Raw genomic sequence first — 13219 nt, 5'->3', positions numbered from 1 at the left:
TAACGTGAATTATTTACGAAAGAGTACATTTAGAACTGTTTTATTTCTGTAATCTCCGATTTTAAAAATGTTTTTGATAATTGCATCGGCGTGCAATACAATAAATGCCCCTTAGCCAGCAGATGCAATGGCCCGATTGTTTAATGGTCCCAAATTAGGCAATAATGTCGGTTATTTTACGAAATTATTTTTCTTACAAAGTCAACTTTTGCACATTGGCTTTGTAATTTACCCAATTATAGTGACACGAACAATTTCTATAGACATTTTAATTTATGCAGTTTCTCGTAATAAGACTTTGTTTACAAAAGGTCATATATTACATTATTTAAAGAGAAAAAAGAACTTATATGCAAAATTCAATCATGCAGTAAAATTGAAAATTTTGCAGTGAAAAACGATACAGTTGTAATTTTTGAAATATAAGAGGAAAGATATTTACTTTGAGTTAAATTTTATGTTAATGGACCGAAAGTTATAGAAGATTTAATACTGCTGTAGACTTCAATAACATTCGTTCGAGATGTATTATTTTACATAATTCTACGTCTGTACACAGCGGTGATGTCTCCTCTATATCTAGAATTGCTTTCATAGAGAACAAGACCATTTAAAGTTTGTTATTCTTCATTTTCCATTGAAGAATTTGTATCAACATTAAGCTCACCGGGTTACATAAGAGAACCGTTGTAATCTAGCAAAAATCACATTTAAAACGATTTTATTATATTTAATTTATACTTGGGCTATTTTGTACATGATAAATCTGATTCATGGTTCGTTAAATCTCAAAGCATTAAACTTTGTTTGTCATTTTACATTTCAGTTGTTTCCTTTGCGGAAGAAAACCGACACAATGGAGTAACCAGACCTTTTGTTATAGAATCTGATTTTAAAGTTAATTTTGTTTGATATCTTTAACCTTGACAATTAATGAATTCCACGTTTTTAGATATATTCAGTACAGTTGTTTCTCAGTATAGTGCGGTTATATGATCTAATAATCCTCTGACTCACAAAATAACTTTCCCGATTAAGAAATTTAAGTTTATTTTATTTTATTTTATATTTTGTTTTATTTGTGATGTTCGAAGATAAAGATTGTCAAAATTATTATATTTAAAATATGAAACCTTGAAGTATTGTTATATCTGCTTTAAAAGTTTCATGGCACCTGTAATGTTAAAAAGTACACACGATTCAAATAGGAATTGTGTTCAAATATCAAAACAGTAATATGCTGTACTTTACATATAGGAAAATTCTTTTTGAGGAATTAAGGCGATGACTTTTTTTTCACATTCGATACAGTCCAACATTTTACTCGATTTTTACAGAGGTTTTTCTAAATGTACTTGTTCCTTTACGTCATAACGATTTTATTCACTTCCATTTGAGAGGGAAATTAAGGAAACCAGGATTCGAAGGTTATAAAAATATGATCTAGGGATAGTGACTAGAGAAAAAAGTAGACACTCACAATAAAAAAAAACATGATATAACTAAAATTAGACTCACGTAAAGACAAAAAATAAATGAGCAATCTTTGCTCCACTAAAACTTGACGCATAGACCAGATGCACCGGTAGGGTAAACATCCCAATTTGAGATTAAAAATAAATCATTTATTATTATCAAGGAGCTGGAATCATTCAGATTAATCAATGCTTTATTCAATTATTTGAAAAATTCGTTTTTGAGAAGAATAACCATCTAACCAAAGAAAAATTATCTCAAAAAGCTTATTAAAAAGGAAAAAAGTTTATTTCTAGCTATAGTACACGTACATTCAAGGTAAGGACAGCTCTTAATCATAATTGACCATTCATCTAGTAACCAAAAAGTGGAATATCCGAGAGATGATAAGACCACAAATAACAATATAAAACGATACAAATAAAATATAATAGAACTGTTCTTATAGAAAGAAAACAAAACGTATCCAATTAGGTAAACACGTCTTCATTTACGTGACCAACATCCTACACGACACTCATATACTTTAAAGACTAAACAGGAATTGTCATTGTCATCGGGACAACACATTAGAAATACTTTCACTTCTGTATACTCACTCGATATGGCCTGAATTGGCTGTGTTTCTGGCAATGTAAATGACGCTTACCCAACAAATGTATCTGTATCTGATCCATGTTTCCCGGTTTTAACGGCGCCCAGGTTACTCATTTCTTTTAAATTAATGGATAATTCTTTGCAAAAAAATAACTGTGTAATTATCAATGTTTTCGTTCCCATACACCTAAAACTTTAAGAATACCGAAAGACTGGCTTGAGAAAGTGTAAGACACGTTTGACCCTCGAAATAACAAGAGAGGCTAAAATATGAAAAAAACACAAGGCAAAAATAACGAACTTTCAAAAGTTGATAGAAATCTTTGTTTTGTAATGTAAGATTTATCACATATGTATTGTCTTATATTAGAAAAGACGACACCAAACCCCTTTTTCGTAAATCGGTCAACATTAAAGTAGTAATGAAAGATACCATAAAGACTTTTAAAGAAAAGAAGAAAAAAACAGTTCCTTACTGTATAAAATGATCTTATGGCGATATATAAATTGATTGATAAAGAATAATCAAAATAGTCATACTTTTTTTCAAAATGCAAGTTTAGTCTCTCAACACGCGATTTGTCAATGATCTAAGCTGTGGACGAGCATCAACCAATCAATTACCGGTTGGAATCGCACGAGACTAGACACAATGCAAACGATAAATCCGCCATTTCTTTATTTATCCTGTGACCTATAGTTTAATCAATTTGAACTTGTCATTGAAATAAACAACGCGAGAAGAAATCGACAAAAGAAAATAATAGGGGGCATCAGAAAAATGATATTATCATCCATATTTTGTCAAGCTATTTACTGCATGAATTATCTGAGTGATTATGTGTTCATCAAACCAACGGTTCAGCTTTACAGTTCATGACAGACTAATTCGGAGAGTAAATGCGACAATTTCAGATTGCCCGTTTTTAGATAAATGAAATAACTCTGTAAAATGACTTAATTATAGATTACCAAATTGGATTCATCACTGCAGCAAATTCTAACGGTGTTTTCCGATGCTAAGAGAATCGGACTTGAAAAAGCCAGAAATATAAAAGAAATAAACTAAAATAAACAGTATCTTTATCAATTAGTCGATGGACATCCCCGATTTTATGAGTAAAACTAGTAACAATATAGAGTATTAAAGCATACACGATATGAAAACTTTGCATCTTTCAATAAGAACTTCTGGCAGACTTATAAGACTGGTTTATTTGACCATATTTATGATGCAGTGAATTTACATCAATTGTTCTATGTAAAAAAGGCCTTAAAAGGATTTCTCATGCATATTTTTCACATTTTTACGCTTTGTTATCGATTAAAAAATTCATAGATAAAAATTGAAATAAGCATGTGTTCTTATTATCCATTTTAGTTTCTTGGTGTTGAGAAATTAGAAGTTGTCAAGAAAGGAAAATCCAAACCAAAGAATTGATTGTTGTCAAAGACGGTATATTTTATAATATTTATTACACATTTCGAGATTGTTGCTAAACCGACATGAAGATTTATTTTAATAGTCTGACCTATGATATTCATCCATAAAAAAGAAAATAATCATACAAGGTGTATTTAATATAGAATCATGCACTCTTACAAATAACGCTCATGACACATTTAATAAATGAGGGAATAACTCATTCCAATTTTGTAATAGAAATTTCATTTCTTATTCATTGCTTTAAAATTTATGTTGATATTTACACAATAAGCTGAACGAACCAGTATTATATTTTGTGATAGGGACGAAATATGTTAAGTTTTCAATACAAATTATTTATCATAAATTAAACACATATATTAATTTTATTCAAACAACCAGAAATTTTTGTTGCCACTTTTTGTTTGAATTTGGTCCAGTTTATTTGATTATAGCTCCCTTTGAAGTTTAAAGAGATATAATTTCTGATTTTACTATTAGTACAAATTTACAGCGATAATGTTTTGGCCTGGGACGATGGACCCCATTGATATTGCGTTAGGAGTCCTTTTAAGTAAAAAATATTGTCAAATGAAACATTTTAACGGGGCATTGCGTGAATACTATTTATAGCATCAAGTATTCAATCGTTTTTGTAAAGAAACCGACGATAAAAATATACTCCCATGTGTCAAAATATAGAACAATGTACTAAATGACGTTTCTTTTGGCAGGTCATATTATTAACCATTATCAAAAGATAATCTTTTATGATTTGCTATTTCATATTCAGGCATATTTTCGTGTCGCAAAATAAATTGCATGATAGTTTGGGGAACTAGGGAAGGTTAGAACGACTGTGACTTTGTTGTAAAGAAGCTCTTAGTGAAGAAAAATATCTTTTGTAAGGTATCAAATTCAAGCAAATATTTTGAGTAGAATTATGATAAATTATGAAATTCCGAAGTACACTCAAACTATCAAGTTTTTAATTATTCACATCACGAGTTATTTTTCAAATAACAAGATATAATGATAAGCGATGTGCGTGTATGCATGATCCATACAGTTATACTGATAGTTTTGATTACGATTTATCGAGATTGATCTCCATACATTTATTAAACATGTTCAACTTGTCATGGAATATCTCGTCTGAGTCATTGACCATACAAGTTTTTTACCAATTGTTTGTATTTCGTGCACAATCTGATAGCCGTTTGTTCAAGCATGGCCTTAATTGACGAAGTTTTCTTATAATTTACTTCTAGTTCAGTCCAGAAAATCTCTCATGAAAATTCATATGTTCGATTGATATAGAAAAAAAAAAAACGATTTTGCCACCATTGAAATTGCATCAAAATTAATCCCATATTTAATTCTAAAGAGAACTGATAATTAAATACATTTAATGAATCAAACTAAAACATTTTAATTCAATCACAAGAACAATACTAAAAGATAGTCCCAATGATTAGAGTATACCAACAATTACTCTTCAACCTAATCACCCAATGTCTCTTTGCTGGTGGAAAGTACAGATATCATGAAAGGACAAACCAGAAAAAAAACATCGATTAACAATGTCATTTTTCATCATTAACTGAGTATTTTAAATAAAGATGAGAGACCACATTTAACAAGTCTATAAATCGACAAATCATTGTAAATGTTTCGACTTTTTATTGCTGCACTTTCACGGTTCAATATATCGTTTTCGAAGAATAAGATAACTCATCTTACCACGATAAATAACACTTAGTGTTCATTTTATCCGGCATCAAGCCATTGGACACAGTTTGCTTATGAAGTTAAAATAACAGAAAGAAGCCACCTCTATCATTCAAATTTCAACATTTCGACGATTAGGTAAAACTACTAAAAATGCAAAACATTATTAATTCTAGGGATATAATCATATTCTTCTTTCCATTATTTAATTTTCTTGTTAAACCAGAAAGTATCTCTTTGTCAATACATTTGGTCTGTAGTAATACTATAGTGGTTAGTGCTTCAGCAATAAGAAATGACACATATGTTACAAAGAACACACTAGTAAAATCCTATATGTTTAAAATCTGTCCCAAAAAGCTTTCTGATACATTCAAAGTGATGGAAATTTGAATGACTTTAAAGTTGTGTAAGCTGTGCACTTGATTACTTGCATATATACATGTTATTTTCCCACTGTCCCTTACAGCTTGGTTTATGATTTAAAACCTGCTAATGCTTCCGAATTTATTAACACAATGAAAAATAATTAACTTTTGTTTAAATAGGCAGATCATGCACTGCAATATAGACGTCTGCAACTTTCAATATAAAATTGTACGTTTAATTTTGTCTATCTTCATATGTTTCGTCATAGAGGCATTGCACCTTAGATTCCCACGCTCAAAGAGAGTACTTTGGACACTTTGTCTCATAAGTTGTCATTTTTAATTTCTTTCACTTTTATTGTTTATACCATCAAACATCGTAAACCTGGAGTGAAGTAAATTGATGAAGGTACAAGTGATCAAGTGACCTCCCTTTTCTAATTTATAATTTTACTGCAGAATTATAGCAATTTTCGCTATTCATCTAAATATAATGGATAAGAAGCACTTTCATCGTTTACTACTTCACTTTGATCTTTTTTCTTCTTTCATTGTCTTTTAAAATCATCTTTGATATGAGACCGTAGTCCAAAAAAAAAACATTTTAGTTAAATATTGACAATTTTGTATGATAAAAATACATTATATGTGTGTATTTTAATTCCTAGACAGACGTCATTCCGTCAGACATTTACATGTTCCTGGAAGTATCATATTACTGAGGTCCTCTAAAGACAGAATTAATGACAATACAAGTAACTATACATTATAAAGTGCAATTAAAAAATTATGCATATGCACCATTTATATATCATAAATTCAAATAATAACATCATTGGTTTGAACCTATATCTTCATCCGTATTATACCTATATCTTTATACATTTGTTCACACATCGACAAAACTATTCCGAAGCTTCGGAAATGGGATATTCAAATAAGTAAAAGTAAAAACACATGGTCTAAACGTGAACACATTAAAAAAACAAAGACGATCTACATACCGAATAAAATAAAATAGATTAGACATATAAACTAAAGAAACAAGACGGCACACATACAAACATTCTGAAGCATTACCAATAGGAACGCCCACAAAATAAATACGGGAGTGTCATCAGGTGCTCCGGAATGGTATGCATGTCCTTTGTATCTGACTGTGTTCACTGCTTCCACATTATTTCTTGAAAATCGGCGAAGAAGTACATATTGGTTACAGGAAAAGAGCAAGTTTCATATTATTAAAGTTGATAATGAAGATAAGCATACTGGTGTGCGAACGAACACACCAATGACTATAATCGACTTGTGACAAGCTGGTTTATCTCTTTTTGTAGCATGTATCCCCAACTTTTTATGCGGTTGGTTTTGGTGTATACTTTCTCCCCCCTGTTGTCCTTTAAGTGCTCCGCTCCTTTGTACCTTCAGCCCCGTTGTTCTTTCAGTATTCTCCTCCTTCGTACCTTCAGCCCTGTTCTGCTTCTATGTACCTTCAACCCTGTTGTCCTTTCAGTGTTCTGCTCCCTTGTACCTTCCGTCCTGTTGTCCTTTCAGTGAGTTGTTTCTTTGTACCTTTCGTCCTGTTGTTCTTTCAGTGTTCTGCCTCTTTTGTCCTCTGCTTTTTATAGAAACACCCGCCGAGTTGCTTATAAAAAATCAAGTCCGGGGTAGACAAACGAGGATGGAAAACTGAAACGTTGAATAAATCAGTTTTCATGGTGCAGATGGATACACCATAACGATCCACGATCATAAAACGTCTGTAGTGATGACTTCAATCTTGTAGCAACATAACCCTGTTCCAGAAGCCTATTTGTTAGAGACCTAGCGTGATACAAAAAGTCAGCGTAGTTTCGGCAAGCTCTGGCATAACATATGAGTTGTGATTTGAACACTCCATACGCAGGTGCTGATACATGTTGCTACAGATGAAAGGAAAGCTGACAATTCTCGTTTGTCGTCAAGTTTGGTCAATAGTTTTCCTTTACCATCAATTTCTAAGTGCAAACATATTTTTCGATGTACATTTAACAAGTTGACCATTGATATTAATTTAACGATTTAACTTTTTATGCATAATTCCCACCCCAAAAGATTCAACATATATATATTACAAAAAAAAAAACAAACAAAAAACAAAAACAAAAACAAAACAAAACAAAACAAAAACAAAACAAAAAACAAAAACAAAACAAAACAATAAGAGACAGTACCGACTATTTCATCAATATTTTCTATACCACACACGTGTATAACAAATGACAGGAAAAAATGTAACTAAGGACAAGATAGGACAAGAAGTCCTATTTAGACGTCAGTGATCATGTAATTCTTTCAAAATAAAATATTAAGTTGTCATTTCTGACAAAGACATGCTAGGTTCGGGCTAATTACATATGATGTTTAAGAATATAATGAATTAGTCGTATTTTGACGTATAATGTCTTGTCATACTTCAGATAGAGATGTTTTTTATTGTTTATTCTTTGACTTCCATGGCTCATTGGACAATTGATAAAGTGCAAATTATAGTCGATTATCATTTTTTTCATTTCTTTTATCTTATGATAGAAAGATCGATTTCAAAGCGAAACAACAGGTTTATCATATAATTTAATTGTTTTTATTCCTTGTTTGACACATCAGTACTTCTAAAGTATCTGATTTATCATCATTTTAATAAAATTTCGTATTATTCAATATTGTCATTTAGATATTTGCTCATATTTTGCTGGTCAAGTTTTATTTTATAAATCATGTAACATTTACCTTACTGCTTTACAAGAAAATGGATTTCATTAATCAAATCAGCTTTATATCCGTGTTTGAATTAAACATTTTTTTATTTTCAGCTTACAAAACATTAACAATGACAAAAAACAAGACAATACATTGTATTTAACAACGGAAAGTCGTTTAATCTGATTATAAATTTAATTGAAAGCAATAATAAGCTAGGTTAAACCAAAATATTATAATCAATGGAACTAGGACGACAACAAAACGACAACCGAACCGACAAATACGTTAAAGCATACACACATGCAAAACACCGGGTATATTGATCATGTGCACCGGTAGGGAAAGCGCCCTCTACTTCTCTAGACACACTCACCGTTTGCTTTAGTCGTTACACAGGCAAATGTGCCACACATGAGAATAATATGGTTTGAATCGAATATAAATCGAGCACCATATGATAATCATATGGTTTGCATCATATGATTATCATATAAATCGAGCACGATATGATAATCATATGTTTCGGTATACATATGATTATCGCATGATTATCATATGATAATCATATGTTTTTCACAAACATATGATTGTCATATGTTTTTAAGCCAAAATTACCATATGAGAATCATATGAGAATCATACGATAATCATATGACTATCATATGTTCAATATCATATGATTGTCATATGATTACCATATGATTATCATATGTGGCACATTTGGCTGTGTACCAGTATAAAATGGGATAAACCTGATGAGTTAAAATTACGAAGTATTTCAATATTGCAAATAGAAATTATTATCAACATTTTTACCATCTGAATGTATTCAAATTATGTTATACTAACATTAAGGATCATTGTTTGTAAAAAAAAACCAGAGGTCTATTTAATTGGAAGTACATTGAATTAGTTAAAGTGTTTAACAAATGTGTACTTACAGCGTGTGTTTCTTCCTAATTTAGTAAATTCAGAATTTGATTTGGTTTTTGATTCTGGTAACCCATTAAAATGCATGTAATGGGAGCCAGTTTTGGAACTGAACATTTACCGAAGATACAACTATGTATTTGATGAGTATACTGAGACTGATTTTAATGTCAACTATTATAATTTGGATATAAATGTTTCAAGTTATTTTTTTCTCACTAGAGAGAAATCACTTAGGTTTTTATCTTAGAAGGTTCTTTCTATTTTTTCGTATCTTTTAATCTTTTAATACCTTTTGGTTTTGTGTAATTTTGTTAGTATATAATTTTAATTCATTTTACAGGCACAGTTTTGTAAATGAATTCAGTTTATTGTATACTTAGAAACATAGAATGATAACTTTGTCTATAACGTGGATTTATTCTGTAAAGATGATAAAATGAATAGACGAATTAGATTACATAAAACATTTCTTTCTTTTAAAATCTTGGAAAGACCGTTATTGTAGACATGAATAATTCAAAACTGTCAAAAGATTCGTGAACAATAGCTTGCTTTAAGATTCTGATCTTTGTTAAAGTTTCCTGACTATTCTAGCTGTCAAAACTTTGTTGGTTTGATATATTCTTGTATATTTTATAATTCTATTGTAATACTAATATAAAACTGAATAGAATCTGGCATCCTTCATTGGAATTCTTCCTTAAAAAGAACAAGGAATATTTATTCAAATACTTGTACCATTTGTGATTTTCTCAGAATTAATATACAATAAGAGAATTCCTCCTATTACACTATTTTACATAATCACTAAAGAAAATGTTATGATAAGACAGTATTTTTCTGGGCATTGAAATATCATAGTCAAGCCTTTTGTGTTTGCAATGAGCCGATCACAAAAGGATTATGAGGAATTGATTTTTAGAAGTGTTCTGATTTTCCGGCCTTTTTATGTATTTGACAATAACTATGAAATTTTCGTGTTATTTATTTTTTTTATTTCGTTATTTCCTTGGTTTTCCCATTTATGGCACGTGCATTGTCAAGCCCCCGTGTCATTTAGTACAAGAAAAGAGTCATAGGTCAAAATGTTTAAACGTAAGAACCGTCTTTTGAACGAATTATTTGAACGTTGTTTAATTTCAAATTCATTGTACAAAAACAAGTAGAGCTGCATTAATTCCCTTGTTTCCTTTTTTTTGATTTACCAAGGATGCTAAAAAAGCATGAAACACTTTAGTGGACGGATAGGTGACACATTGCTCCGTGTAAATAAATATGCTACTTGAGCTCTTCATAGAACTGTTTGCTTAAATTACACCCTTCAGGTATTATAAATTCGGGTGTATTCTTGTCGTAAATTAGACATTGTACTATTATTTAAATCACATTATTGTATAATGACTAAATACCAATACTGTTCCTAATTTGAATACTATGCACCAAATTACCTCATAGTATCTAGTATGGGCATATCGTTCTGATATTAATAACCAAGGTCAGATAAAAGTTAAGCTGTCGATGTGCTGCTTTGTTGTATTGTAGTTTTTTGGCGATATCTCTTATGATCTGTTATCAGGAAATATGTTTTGTTTAATCTTTTAATAGTAATTTTACAGGTGTTGTGCAGCGTTTATTTTAAATAATCTGATAAAGACAATAGAAAGATATTCATCTTTTAGAAATGACATTTTATATATTTCAGTTTCAAGTTTCACGCCAACCGTGAGAGCCAATGGCCTTTAAAAGGAAATTTAGCACATTGATCCTGCTAGAGTGGTACACTCATGCAATAAACACATTTATGGGTGTCAAATTCAATAAAATTTTGTTGATATTATTTGCAATGTATTTTGACTACTAGATCTATGAAGAATTGTTTTATGTTGAACTGCACTTTATGTTTTAAGAGTGACTACATTACTTATTATCCTCCTTTTACTACATTAAACTAAATTGTAAAGTAGTTCATTAGTTATTATTTTGATGCAATTCATGTTCTTTCCAGTAAACACTATTTTTCATTTGATCTCATCAGTTTTGCCTTATTATTGCAAGGTCTCAAATCATTATTTACAGCTTAAGTTGTTAACAGTACCAGATGATAATCGGTCAAGGCGGTAACAGCTTTAGATGATAACAACACTTGGCGGTAACAGCAACACTAAACGGCCATTTTACCAGACGGCAATGACACCAGACGGTCACGACACCAGACGCTAATGACACAAGGTGACACCGCCACTGAACAGTGATAACATAAGGCAACGACGGCATTGCATGATAATAACACTGGAAGACAACGACACTAGACGCAAAAATAATAGACAGCACTAGACTGTAATAACACTGGACGGCAACGGCACTACATGGTAAAACAATAGACATCAAAGACAATAGATGACCAACACACTAGGCAGCAATAACACTAGACGGTAACGGCACTAGAGGGTAATAACAATAGATAGCAACAGCACGACATGATAATAACACTGGACGGCAAGCAACGGCAGTATACGACAAAACAATAGACAGCAACGAGACTTGACGTCCATGGCACTAAACGGTAATAACATTAGGCGGTAACAGCACTAGACGGTAATAACACTAGAATGACAATAGATGGTAATAAAACTAGACGAAAACGTCATTGGATGGTAGAAACTTTTCTAATTTTATCACTAGACGGTTATAACAGCTAACGGTAGTGACACAAATCAGTAGTTACATTGAATGGTTCTACCATTAATAAATATTAACAGTAACATATCAATAAAATTAGCATAACAGACTTTTTGAACTTTTTTGTTAAAATCATCTAATTTATAAATATATTTTTTGTACCAATACAAAAGTTGTAAATCTTTTACTATGTATTGATACTGAGAACACGTTATATGGAGCGCAAAATCTAAAGAAATTCAAGCAATGCTTCTCTCATAAATAATATAAGATCTCTGTTTTAATTACCACATATATATAAATTAAAATTGCACACATCAGATAGTTGTTCCCTGCACTTATTGAACTTGATATTTCAGTAAATTAAGTATAGGTCCATATCTTCTAAAGATATAAAATTTAGATAAATAACAAAAATACAAATCATACATGATTGTAAAGGATTTGTTAAGATTTTATATCATTTTTTGAAGTAAACTTTAAAAAATTGCACTTCTCCAACACAATATGATTTGAAGAAAGGTTTCCATCATTATTGTTTGGTGCGCACAATGTTTTAATTTCGCCGCGAGATTACAAAAGAAAAGATCTTTAAGAAACTAAAGAGAAACGGAATCGTTATTCAAATTCGATTTATTACAGCTGCGGTAAGTAAACTTGGATACTTTTAAATATCTTACCAAAAATATATTTTAAGTTTCAAAGAAAACTGTTTACTGTTCTTCCTTTCTGCAATAAGACCGCCAACCTGCAAGTTGTCGTGTGTTGGAGGCTTGCGTTCTTTTGAAAACTGAAATGACTTGTATTCCGTAAATATGAAAAAAAGGCCTGTCATTTGAGTTTCTGTGTATTAAACTTTATCTGAAATAATCACTTTGCTCTCGCAAAGATGTAATGTTAAGTGAAAGGTTCAGTTGTCCGGTCCAAATCTGTAGGTTTGTACTCAAAGATTTGAATCTCTCTTCAATATCTACACCGCCAATCAATTAAACATACAGATCATTTGAACCGGGCTCTAAACCGTGAAATAAATATTAAAAAGCGGTCTTATTATTCGAATAGAGGTGTTATTACTTTTTCTGTATTTTGAGCGTTCCATACATTTAGGACAGTAAAACAGTTGTATTTTTATGTCTGTATTTTGGACTCTACTCGTTATTTTAATGAAAAATGATTGAAATTTAAAAGGCATTGACAATTAACTACATAATAATCAAACACTTTATTCTGTTAAAATTATGAACGCAAGAAAATGCATCATCATTTT

Source organism: Perna viridis, chromosome 5, assembly GCF_037379345.1.
Source record: "Perna viridis isolate PV_CMFRI_1.1 ecotype Kerala chromosome 5, ASM3737934v1, whole genome shotgun sequence".
NCBI classification, from domain to species: Eukaryota; Metazoa; Mollusca; class Bivalvia; order Mytilida; family Mytilidae; genus Perna; species Perna viridis.
Note: the sequence above shows the minus strand (reverse complement) of the source record.